Raw genomic sequence first — 9,415 nt, 5'->3', positions numbered from 1 at the left:
CATCTGAGTATCCCTCCATCTGAGCATCCCTCTATCATCTGAGCATCCCTCCATCATCTGAGCATCCCTCCATCATCTGAGCATCCTTCCATCTGAGCATCCCTCTGTCTGAGCATTCCTCCATCTGAGCATCCCTCCTCTGCAGCCCTGTGAAAGCAGGCCTTAGAGACAGCCTCTTGGAAGGACGCTGGTGTCTGAAGTCGCTCCTGTTTCTTGATTTATTGCTGTGGCCACGTTTGTTCTTTGTGAGTCCTTCCGCCTCAGCATCCTGGAGGATAGGTCCTTGGCAGGATGATTCCCAACCCAGCAACCTTGGCACTGACTGCTTTGAATCCATGTTTACTGATGTCACCAAGTTGATCAATGGGACCGATGCCTCTCCCTTCAGAACAAGGACATTTGACCAACTGCTTCTGATGCAGTTTGAGAATGGTGCAGGTCATGTGAGCTGTATTTAAATAAGCAGGTCTTCACAGAGGGAGGACCCATCTATAAAGCATCTCGTTCCCAGAGAAACCAGGGAAAGAGCAACCTGGGCAGATGGGCAAATACTGTATGTACCTTTTGGTTCTCGTTCTCTCTCTCTCTCTCTTTCTCTCTCTCCCTCTCTCTCTCTCTCTCTCTCTCTCACACACACACACACACACACACACACACACACAAACACACACACTGTCTTGCAGGTATTATTTCTAAGGTGATATCTGTCTTGGTTTTGCTTGTTTGTTTATTTTAGTTTGTTTGCCTTCAGTTCACTGATTGAGCTAGACTATCTGGCCAGTGACACTCCATTCCGCCTGCCCAGGAATATATCTGTCTCTGCTCTCAGAGCTACAACCACAACCCTGCAGTACCACAGTCAGTGGATCAACCTCAGGCCCTCGTGCCAGCTGACCGATCCATCTTCCCAGCCTAGACTGGATTCTCTGGGGTCCCCTCTAGCCCCCAGTCTGAGTCCGGGTCCTTCTGTAGATTCATCCTTGTAGCTTCTGAGAGAATATGGCTTCAGGAGGAAACAGTGGGAAGTATGCCTTTTAACCCCATCTTAAAGTCTGGCGTCCCTGTAGGCCCAGCTTATTTTACCTCTTACGTTGGAAGCAAGGCCTTGGGATGGCAGCAGTCAAGGCTGGCAGAGTGCTGAGCTCCTCAGTCAGGACATTCTGGCTGACCCTGGGTAACACCCTTCTCACAGGCAAGGGGCCATCGCGGGTCCCCTCTGTAGAAGGTCACAGAACTGGATGAAAAGACAATGTGATCTGGGGAGTATTTTGACATCTTGGGTCAGTCGTCTCAGAAAGATTGAAGACTCAGAGAGAGCTCTGCTTCTGGATTCAGTCAGCACAGGGTCTGAGAGTCACGACAGGAAGACTAATACACAGTGGGACTGTGGCCCGTGCCTGCACCACCATTGGCCACTTTCTTTTCCTGTTTGTTTGTTAGAATGCTACCACCAACTTTTTCCTTCCTTTCTTTTTTTTTTTTAAATATATTCTTTATGTCTTTTTAAATGTTTTGTCTGCATGTACATCGCATGCATGCTGTTCCCAGTGAAGCCAGAAGAGGGCATAAAATCTCCTTAAACTCAAGTTACAGCTTATTATGAGCTACCCTGTGGGTTCTGGAAATCCAGTCTGGGTCCTCTGGAAAAAAAGCCAATGGTCTTAACTGCTGAGCCATCTCTCCAGTACTTACGGACCATTTTCTACCCATGGGGAGGGTGAATAGACCCCACTTTGCCCTGACAACTGTCACACTCACCACATGGAACATAACCGAAGAAAAGGTATTATCAAAGTCAAGTGAACCGGATTGAGAGGAGGACCAGCTGGAGAGTGAGCTGTTTTTGGGTTTGGTTAGAGCCCAGCCCTTCAGGGTCTTTCCTAGGTTTTCTTCAAAGCTCTTTCTCACCGCCCCCACCACACTGACCTTCTCATAACGTCTGTTCCACCCAGAGCTTTCTGAGGACAGTAGGTGTCGCCTTGACTTGTGTTTTTGATCTCTGTGGTTCTGGCTACCCCAAATCAGCTAGAGTTCACAAATATCCCATGGAAAATTCCAGAGACAAACAGTTCATATGTTTTTAAGTTGCACGGTGTTCTGAATGGCATGATGAAATCCTGGGCTGTCCCACGCCGCCCCACTTGGCACACACATCATCCCTTCATAGAGTGTTCCCACACAGGACACCGCCTGCCCACTAGCCCTTCGGTACCCATCTTGGGTATCAGATCGATAGCTGCCGTTTTACAGTGTTTGTGCTGAAGCTGATTTTAGCCCAGCTCTACAGCAACGTACCTATGCCACCATCTTGTTTTGTTCCTTTTGTGGGCTTGTCCCCTTGGTGCACATGAAGAAAGAAGAGGAGCGCCCATGAAGGAATCTGAAAGAGAGTATTGTTATATTTGTCTTGTTTTGCTCTCAGCGCTTGCTGTTAACCCCTACACTGACAAGGATGTTTACATAAGAAAGGGGCCTACTCGATAAAAGGTTTGGTATGAGTCAAGGCTTTCAGTGTTCACCGGGAATTTTGAGACACATACCCTTCCTATGGTTTGACTCTGAAATGTCCCCCCACCGGCTCAGATCTTAAGTGCGGGGTTCCCAGCTTGTGGTAGTGTTCGGACAGTTGTGGCGTCTTTAGGAAGCGGGGCCTGGCTGACAGAAGTTGGCTTCTCTGAGTTTGTATCTGCTTCATGGTCAAGCTGTCATGTGGACGCTCCCTCTGCCACGTCTCCACCAATGTGATGGGCTGAAGTCCCTCTGAAACCATGGCCCGAAATAAGCCTCTCTCCTCTAAAATGTTACTGTTAGGTCCGTTACCATAGTGACAAGGAAAGTAACACACATAAGCCGTATAGATGAGGGGACAAAGGTCCTTTGTCCTTACCCTTGGCTCTCTTAAACCCAGGGTTTCCTTTTGGACCCCGTTTGGGGACAACCTTCTATAACATTCTAGCTCAGTACAGTGTGAAGTGTCCCTGGCCGCCACGGTGTGCTGAGGCTGGGCCACCCGTACACATGAGCATTTTAGGACAGTCAGAAGCATGATGTGGCTGGGTGTGGCTTAAGCTTCTTAATGGGAGGAGGGACAACATGAGGGCAAGAGACTAGGCCTCATGACCCTCCCAGGCTCCCTCGGAGAGATGCTGCTTCCTCTGTCCTTGTTGCTCTGCTCTGAGTGTGTCTGTTTTGTTTTGTCCACCAGAAGTCTCTTGAGGGCCTCAAATAAGCCCAGCATGAGACTGCTATGCTTGTTTATGTTTTCTTCAAATTATCATCTCAATATTTATTGCACAGAAGATTAAAAGAAGAGATACACCATACAAGATGTTCATAAATGTGTGTGACTGAACCTCATCTTGGATCACAGAGCAGGGAAGGCCTCACACCCCCCTTTCGGGTGCCTTCTGCTGTCAGTTTGGAACAGAGAAGGTCATGGCTAACCGAGCGTGGAGGCTGAGGGGTTAATTTCCATTGTATCGACGCTCCGGCCTCTACGTGTGCCAAACTTCCTTCAAACATCACCTGCAAATTACCGGAGCTTTAAATCGAAATGTCACCCGGCTTTTCATTTGCACTTGCTGTGTGTGCCCCCTTGGGACAGATCGTCCCGTGGTTCCAAGAGATGATAGCCTTCTCCATAACTCTCTGGTGGATGACGTCATCCGGCTAACATCTGCCGCACGACACAGGCCAGTGGGTAAGAAGGGCTTGGATCTTGTCCTCACATGATGTCATTTGGTTCCCAGTGTCTGGAACTCGGCATCAAAACACAACCAAAACAAAAAGGAATATGTCCCTCCAAGCTCGGGATGGCCTCGGGGTTCTCGGTGAATGGGATGAACCAGATGCCCAGGAGACTCACCCTTGGGGCTTGTTCTCTGAAACCCATAGCCCAGCTAGGGCCTTTCAGTGGAGAAGCCAGCGTGGTGGGAGGAGGCCATCCTTGCAGCAAGGCCCAATTCACGCTCTGTGTCTCTGCAGGGTGGGTCTGTGCCTCCATTTCTATCCAGGCTGTGGGAGGCGGTCAGTTTAAGCCAACAGCCTTTTGCATTACCCAACAAGATGGTTGTGTTTTGCATTCAGCTGCCTGAAGGACTGAGTAGCCACACTGCACAGAGCCGTCTGATTAGTTCATAATTTAAGACAAGCCCAGGCCATCCTTACACACATTGGATGCTGTGCAGTTTGTTGGCTTAGAAACCATACACAGGGGCTGGGGAGACAGCTCAGTGGGGTGAGGTGGCTACTGTGTTCAATCCCCGGGACCTACATAGAAGCTGGAGAGGTGACTGTGTCTGTAAGGCCGGTCCTGGGGATAGAATGGTAACGGGCTGAGAAAGAAGGAGCCCTGTGGCTTACTGGCCAGTGATTCTAACTGGAGCAGTGAGGCCCAGGTTCAGGGAGAGGCTGTGTTTCAAAAGAGAAAGTAGAAAGCAACTGAGGGTGACATCTGACATTGATCTCTGGTCTCTAGACACAGCTCCTCACATGTGTGCAAGTATACACACATAACTGCACACACGCGCACACACACACACACACACACACACACACACACACACACACACAGAGAGAGAGAGAGAGAGAGAGAGAGAGAGAGAGAGAGAGAGAGAGAGAGAGAGAGAGAGAGACTGCCAAGGTTATTTCATAGCCTCCTTGGAGAGGTCTAGAGAGGGCCTTCAATTGTAAAAGATAATTCACAATCTCTCTTCTTAAACTACTTCAAAATAGTGGGGCTATCTCCAAGAGTCAAGGTCTCCTTATTTCTGAGCTTCAGAACGTGGTGCTCTCCCTGAGTAGGCAGTGGGGACCAGCAACTCAGGCCATCACAACTCTTGTGACTCTCTAGAGAAGTGGCCTTGACTCCTGTAAGAGCCCCAGATGTTCAGTGTGAGGCGGCCGGGACTATGCTCTCCTGGCTTCTCATGGCGAATGGGCTCCCAGATGGTCACAGAAGGAGAAGGAAGCCCCTGCTGCCCTCTGCTCCAGCCAGAGCCCACCCACCTTGCTCTGGAACTGAGCGGCTGACCTTAGCTAAGGTCTGGCCCCAGCAGGTCCCCCTTCCCCCCTACACCATGCTATCCAGTCCCTTCTAGGGACCACATGTTCTGTACCATGGACCCCCTGACTGAAGAGCCCTGAGGCAGGGAGTATTCAGCTTTTCCCCACCCTAAGAGGTATAGAGGCTGGGTATGCCCAGATGTAAAATGCATGGCTGGCTGGCCAGCAATTCTGCTTCTCCGCTGGTTTTCTTGCTTCCTGTTGCTTTTGGCCAACACAGCTCTCTCAGGACACTTGCCACTCTGCTAGAAAAGTCCATGCGACCGAGGCCTCTCTTCAAAGGCCAGTCTCAAAGACTGAAAATGATTTGGGGTGCCCAACAGGCAGCTGATGATGGTGGACAGTCTCTGAGAGAGGCTGCTCGTCTCTGAAGCTTGGGAGGGGGGCTAGAGCCACGCTCAGAAGGATGGCTACGCAGTCCCGGGTGCATTGCCTGGCCTGCCTGCATATGTGGAGAACAGGCCAGATCGTTAGATGTACCCCTGCTTGGGGTGCCAGGAGGCATCTCCAGTGTGTCTGTGGCCAGCCATCCTTGAGCTGGAGGCTCTGGACGTGGGTCTGGTTCCTACGGTACTCCAAGTATGCACCAGCCAGCTGTGTGTTCTCAGATGTTCAGGAAAAATGGCCCAGGTGAGTGCCCTGAGTTGAGCTTTTGCAAGAAGGTAAGAGGGCGGAGGAGATAGCTCAGGTGGTAAAGGGCAAGGACACAGTCTTATTCCCAGAGCACATGCACGAAGCCAGGGGTCAGCACTGGGGTGGAGACAGGAAGATCCCCAGGCTCGCTGGCCACCCTGCCTCACACACATAACCAAGGAATGAGACCTATGATTGTCCCCTGGCTTACAAGTGCATGTGCACACATGTACATGCGCTTGCACACACACGTATGCACACTGGCACACAGATGTACACAACCTGCCCCCACTCCTAAAGAAAGAAATAAAGAGGATAGGGAACAAAGGTGACTCAGTATCCCCCTGTCTCTTGTAGCTCCCAGAATGGAAGATCAGTCCCAGACCTGGGGTTGGGTCACTCATTGGCCATCAGCATAGCTACAAATATGGCGGCAGCAGCAGGCATAGCCAATGGGTACTTCTGTAGATCTGCAGGTAAGCCTGCAATCACAGCACTTGGGAGGTGGAGGCAGGAAGAGTAGGAGCTGAAAGCCAAGGTCAGCCTTGGCTATATGAGATCCTGTCTCAGAAAACAAACAAACAAATGGAAAAATAATAGAGCGTGTAAGACTAGTCAGGCTTTGTCCCGGCCGGAGTGGAAGGGCTGGCCCTTTGTCTACATACCTGTGGCCAGTGACGATCACATAGCCAGCCTCTGTGTTAGGGTTAGAGTAGAGAAAGGAGTCAAAGGGTAGGAGAAGCAGTCTCTGCAGGAAGCTGAAAAGCTAGAGGGAAGAGCAGACCGGGAATCAGTCACAGGTCACTCACTAGCTGAAGGCTGAAGATGTGAGGGCTTTTCGGGAGCCAGGGAAAGTGCTCAGGGCAGGTGGCCCGAGAGTCATTGGCTAGTGCCTGGCGGGGGGGGGGGGGGGGGGGAGGGCAGCAGGAGGCTTCAGGATAGGGAAGAATCACACTAGTTTCTTGGGCTAGGAAGTAGGGCTCTCTGGTGGGGTCTCTGTCCCATGAGGTCTTGTGATGCACAAACTGCTAACTCAAGCATTCAAGGGCTGTGAAACGGCAAGTCTGAGCTCATCAGCCAGGGCTCTCGGCTGCGTGGAGGAAGTGGAAAGGGCCCTGCTGGACCTGCTCTTGCCTTTCTCTTCCGTGCTGACTGACTATTCCCCCAGCCCTGGGGGGAGTGCAGAGCAGAGCCAGGCTCCAGGCCTCACATGTCCACAGACCTGTTTGTTCTGGCATCTTTGCCAGTACTGGGCCCCTCCGAGCATGCACAAGAGGCTTCCTCCTGTGCAGGGCCCACCAGGGCGGGCTGAAGAGCATGTGCACAGTGTTTCCCATCCAAGTACTAACCAGGCCTGACCCTGCTTAGCTTCCGAGATCAGACGAGATTGGGCGCGTTCAGGGTGGCATGGTAGACGTGCACAGTGTTTCCATGCTGTGTTCCCTTGGGGCCAATGAAGTCACGTATCCAGAATAATAATAATAATAATAAAAATAAAAAATTATTATATATATTATTATTATTAATAATAATATAGTACCCAGCAACAACCAAGATTTTTGCCATGTGTGGTGGCTCAGGACTTTAACCCCACTCTTTGGGAGGTAGAGGCAAGCAGATCTCTGAGTTCGAGGCCAGCCTGATCTACAGATAAGTTCCAGGACAGCCAGGGCTACACACAGAGAAACCCTGTCTCAAAGAACAGCCCCCATCAAAATTGAAAAAAAAAATTATAAATTGAAAAAATTATACAGCACTTTTTGATCATGTTTTCTCCTTCCTAACTCCTTCCTGGTCCTTCCCACATCCCTTCCCACTCAACTTTATGTGTCCCCTCTATCTTTAAAACAAACAAAAACAAAACAACAGGAAAAGCAAGAACCCTCCCCCCACACACATAAAACTAAAATAAACAAAAGACTAAGAAGACAAAAATGTCCAAACAAAATGAGCCAAAAATTTCACGAAAATGATCATTGACTTTGTTTTGTGTTGGCCAGTTACTCCTGGCGTGTGTCAACCCGGAGGGTGGTCGAAATGCTCAGTGAGACTCCATTACGGAAAACCAATGTTTTTCTTTGCCAACAGGTGTTGCTTGCAGATATCTTCCTGGTTAGGGTTTGGAACCCATGTCCACATCCCCCCCTCAGTGCTGGAACCCCATCTCTCCGGAAGCTGTGCAGACCCTGTGTGTGTTGCTCCTGTCTGCCTCTGAGAATTCACGCGCGCTTCAGTCCTGTTGCAGCTGGAAGACCTGGTGCCATCCATCACCTCTGGCTCTTAAAAACTTTCTCCTCTTACCCACAAACCCTCGAGTCTTGAGGGGAGGGCGTTGATGCAGATGTCCCATTTAGGACTGTGTGCTCCCAGTCTCTCACTCTCTGCACACTGCCCAGTTGTGGGTCTGTGTTAGTTTCCACCTCTGGCAAGAAGACGCTTCTCTGATGAATACAGAACAAGGCCCTGATTTATGGTTATATCTGAATGTCATTAAGAGTTGTTTTGTTGCTATATTCCTTTATCAGGATAGTAATATTAGGTTTCCTTGTAATCTCCTGACCTATCTAGTCTCAGGTTCTTGACCACTTTAGCAATGTCATCTTGAAAGCTATTCCCACTAGAAATATAGGGTCACACCTGCTCAAATTAGTTGAAGTCTAAAGCGTCCCACACTTCTTGAAAAATCCTCAGTCCACAGTGATGCAGCATGTTCAGCTGGCAGGCGGGCAGTGAGGCCACTTGGCCTAGGCACGCAGTGACCACAGCACTCTTGTGAAGGCTGCACCTGGGGACGGAAGGAGGCTATCCTATCATTCATGGTGCTCAGGCTAGTCAACTGGGGAAAGGGAACGTGAAGACACCCTAGAGGCGATAAGAATGTGTCAGGGGACAGGACATGTACTGGCTCCCCACGGAAAGCTGGCTGACCACTTTGTTATGTTTTATTGACCACTGCAAAGAATTCCAGCATTCGTGACCAGTTTAGTCTTATTTTCTTGCTGGGACAGATATCATAACCAAAAGCCACCTAGGGAAGCTTCCATGTCCCAGTTCACCCTTGGGGAGGGTCAGAGCAGACGCTCAAGCCAGAGGCAGCTCGAAGCAGAAATCATGCAGGGGCTCAGCTTTCCGCCCCCCTCACTGGCTTGTGCTTAGCTGGTTTTCTCATACAGCCTTGTCCCATCTGCATGAGACATGTTGTCACCCACAGCGGGCCCTCTTACATCAGTGCATCATAAAGACGATCTCGCACAGACCTACATACTCTGAGCCTTGAGGCTTCTCCTTTCGGGTCTCTCTAAGCTGTGTCGAGCTGACAGTGAGCGGAGACAATGAGTGTCATCTACCTGGGTGCATCAGGAGGACAGTAGGAACTTAGGGACCAGGGGAGCCTGCCTTGGAGTCACTGTTGTACCCCGTGTCTGTCCAAGGGCTCTTACCTCCCAAGTCAAGTTCACAAGAGCCCCTGTCTCCAACCTGAAAGGTCAGACGGTCATTTGAGAAGCACCGCCCGGGAGTTCCCGTATAGTCTGTAGAACGGTATGACGTGAAAACACAAACTGAGGTGAACTCTGTATTCCAATATCCAGGCGAGAGGGGTGGGGTTGGGCATAGGAGGATTTGAACTCAGGCCCAGGTATGACTTCAAGGCTACTGCTCTTTGCACCTTCTAAGCCCTACCCCCTTCTGCCCCGACTCCCTAAGGCGTGAACAGATT

This window comes from Microtus pennsylvanicus, chromosome 6 (genome assembly GCF_037038515.1).
Source record: "Microtus pennsylvanicus isolate mMicPen1 chromosome 6, mMicPen1.hap1, whole genome shotgun sequence".
NCBI classification, from domain to species: domain Eukaryota; kingdom Metazoa; phylum Chordata; class Mammalia; order Rodentia; family Cricetidae; genus Microtus; species Microtus pennsylvanicus.
The sequence above is the reverse complement of the archived record's forward strand: the minus strand, read 5'-3'. Positions refer to the sequence as shown.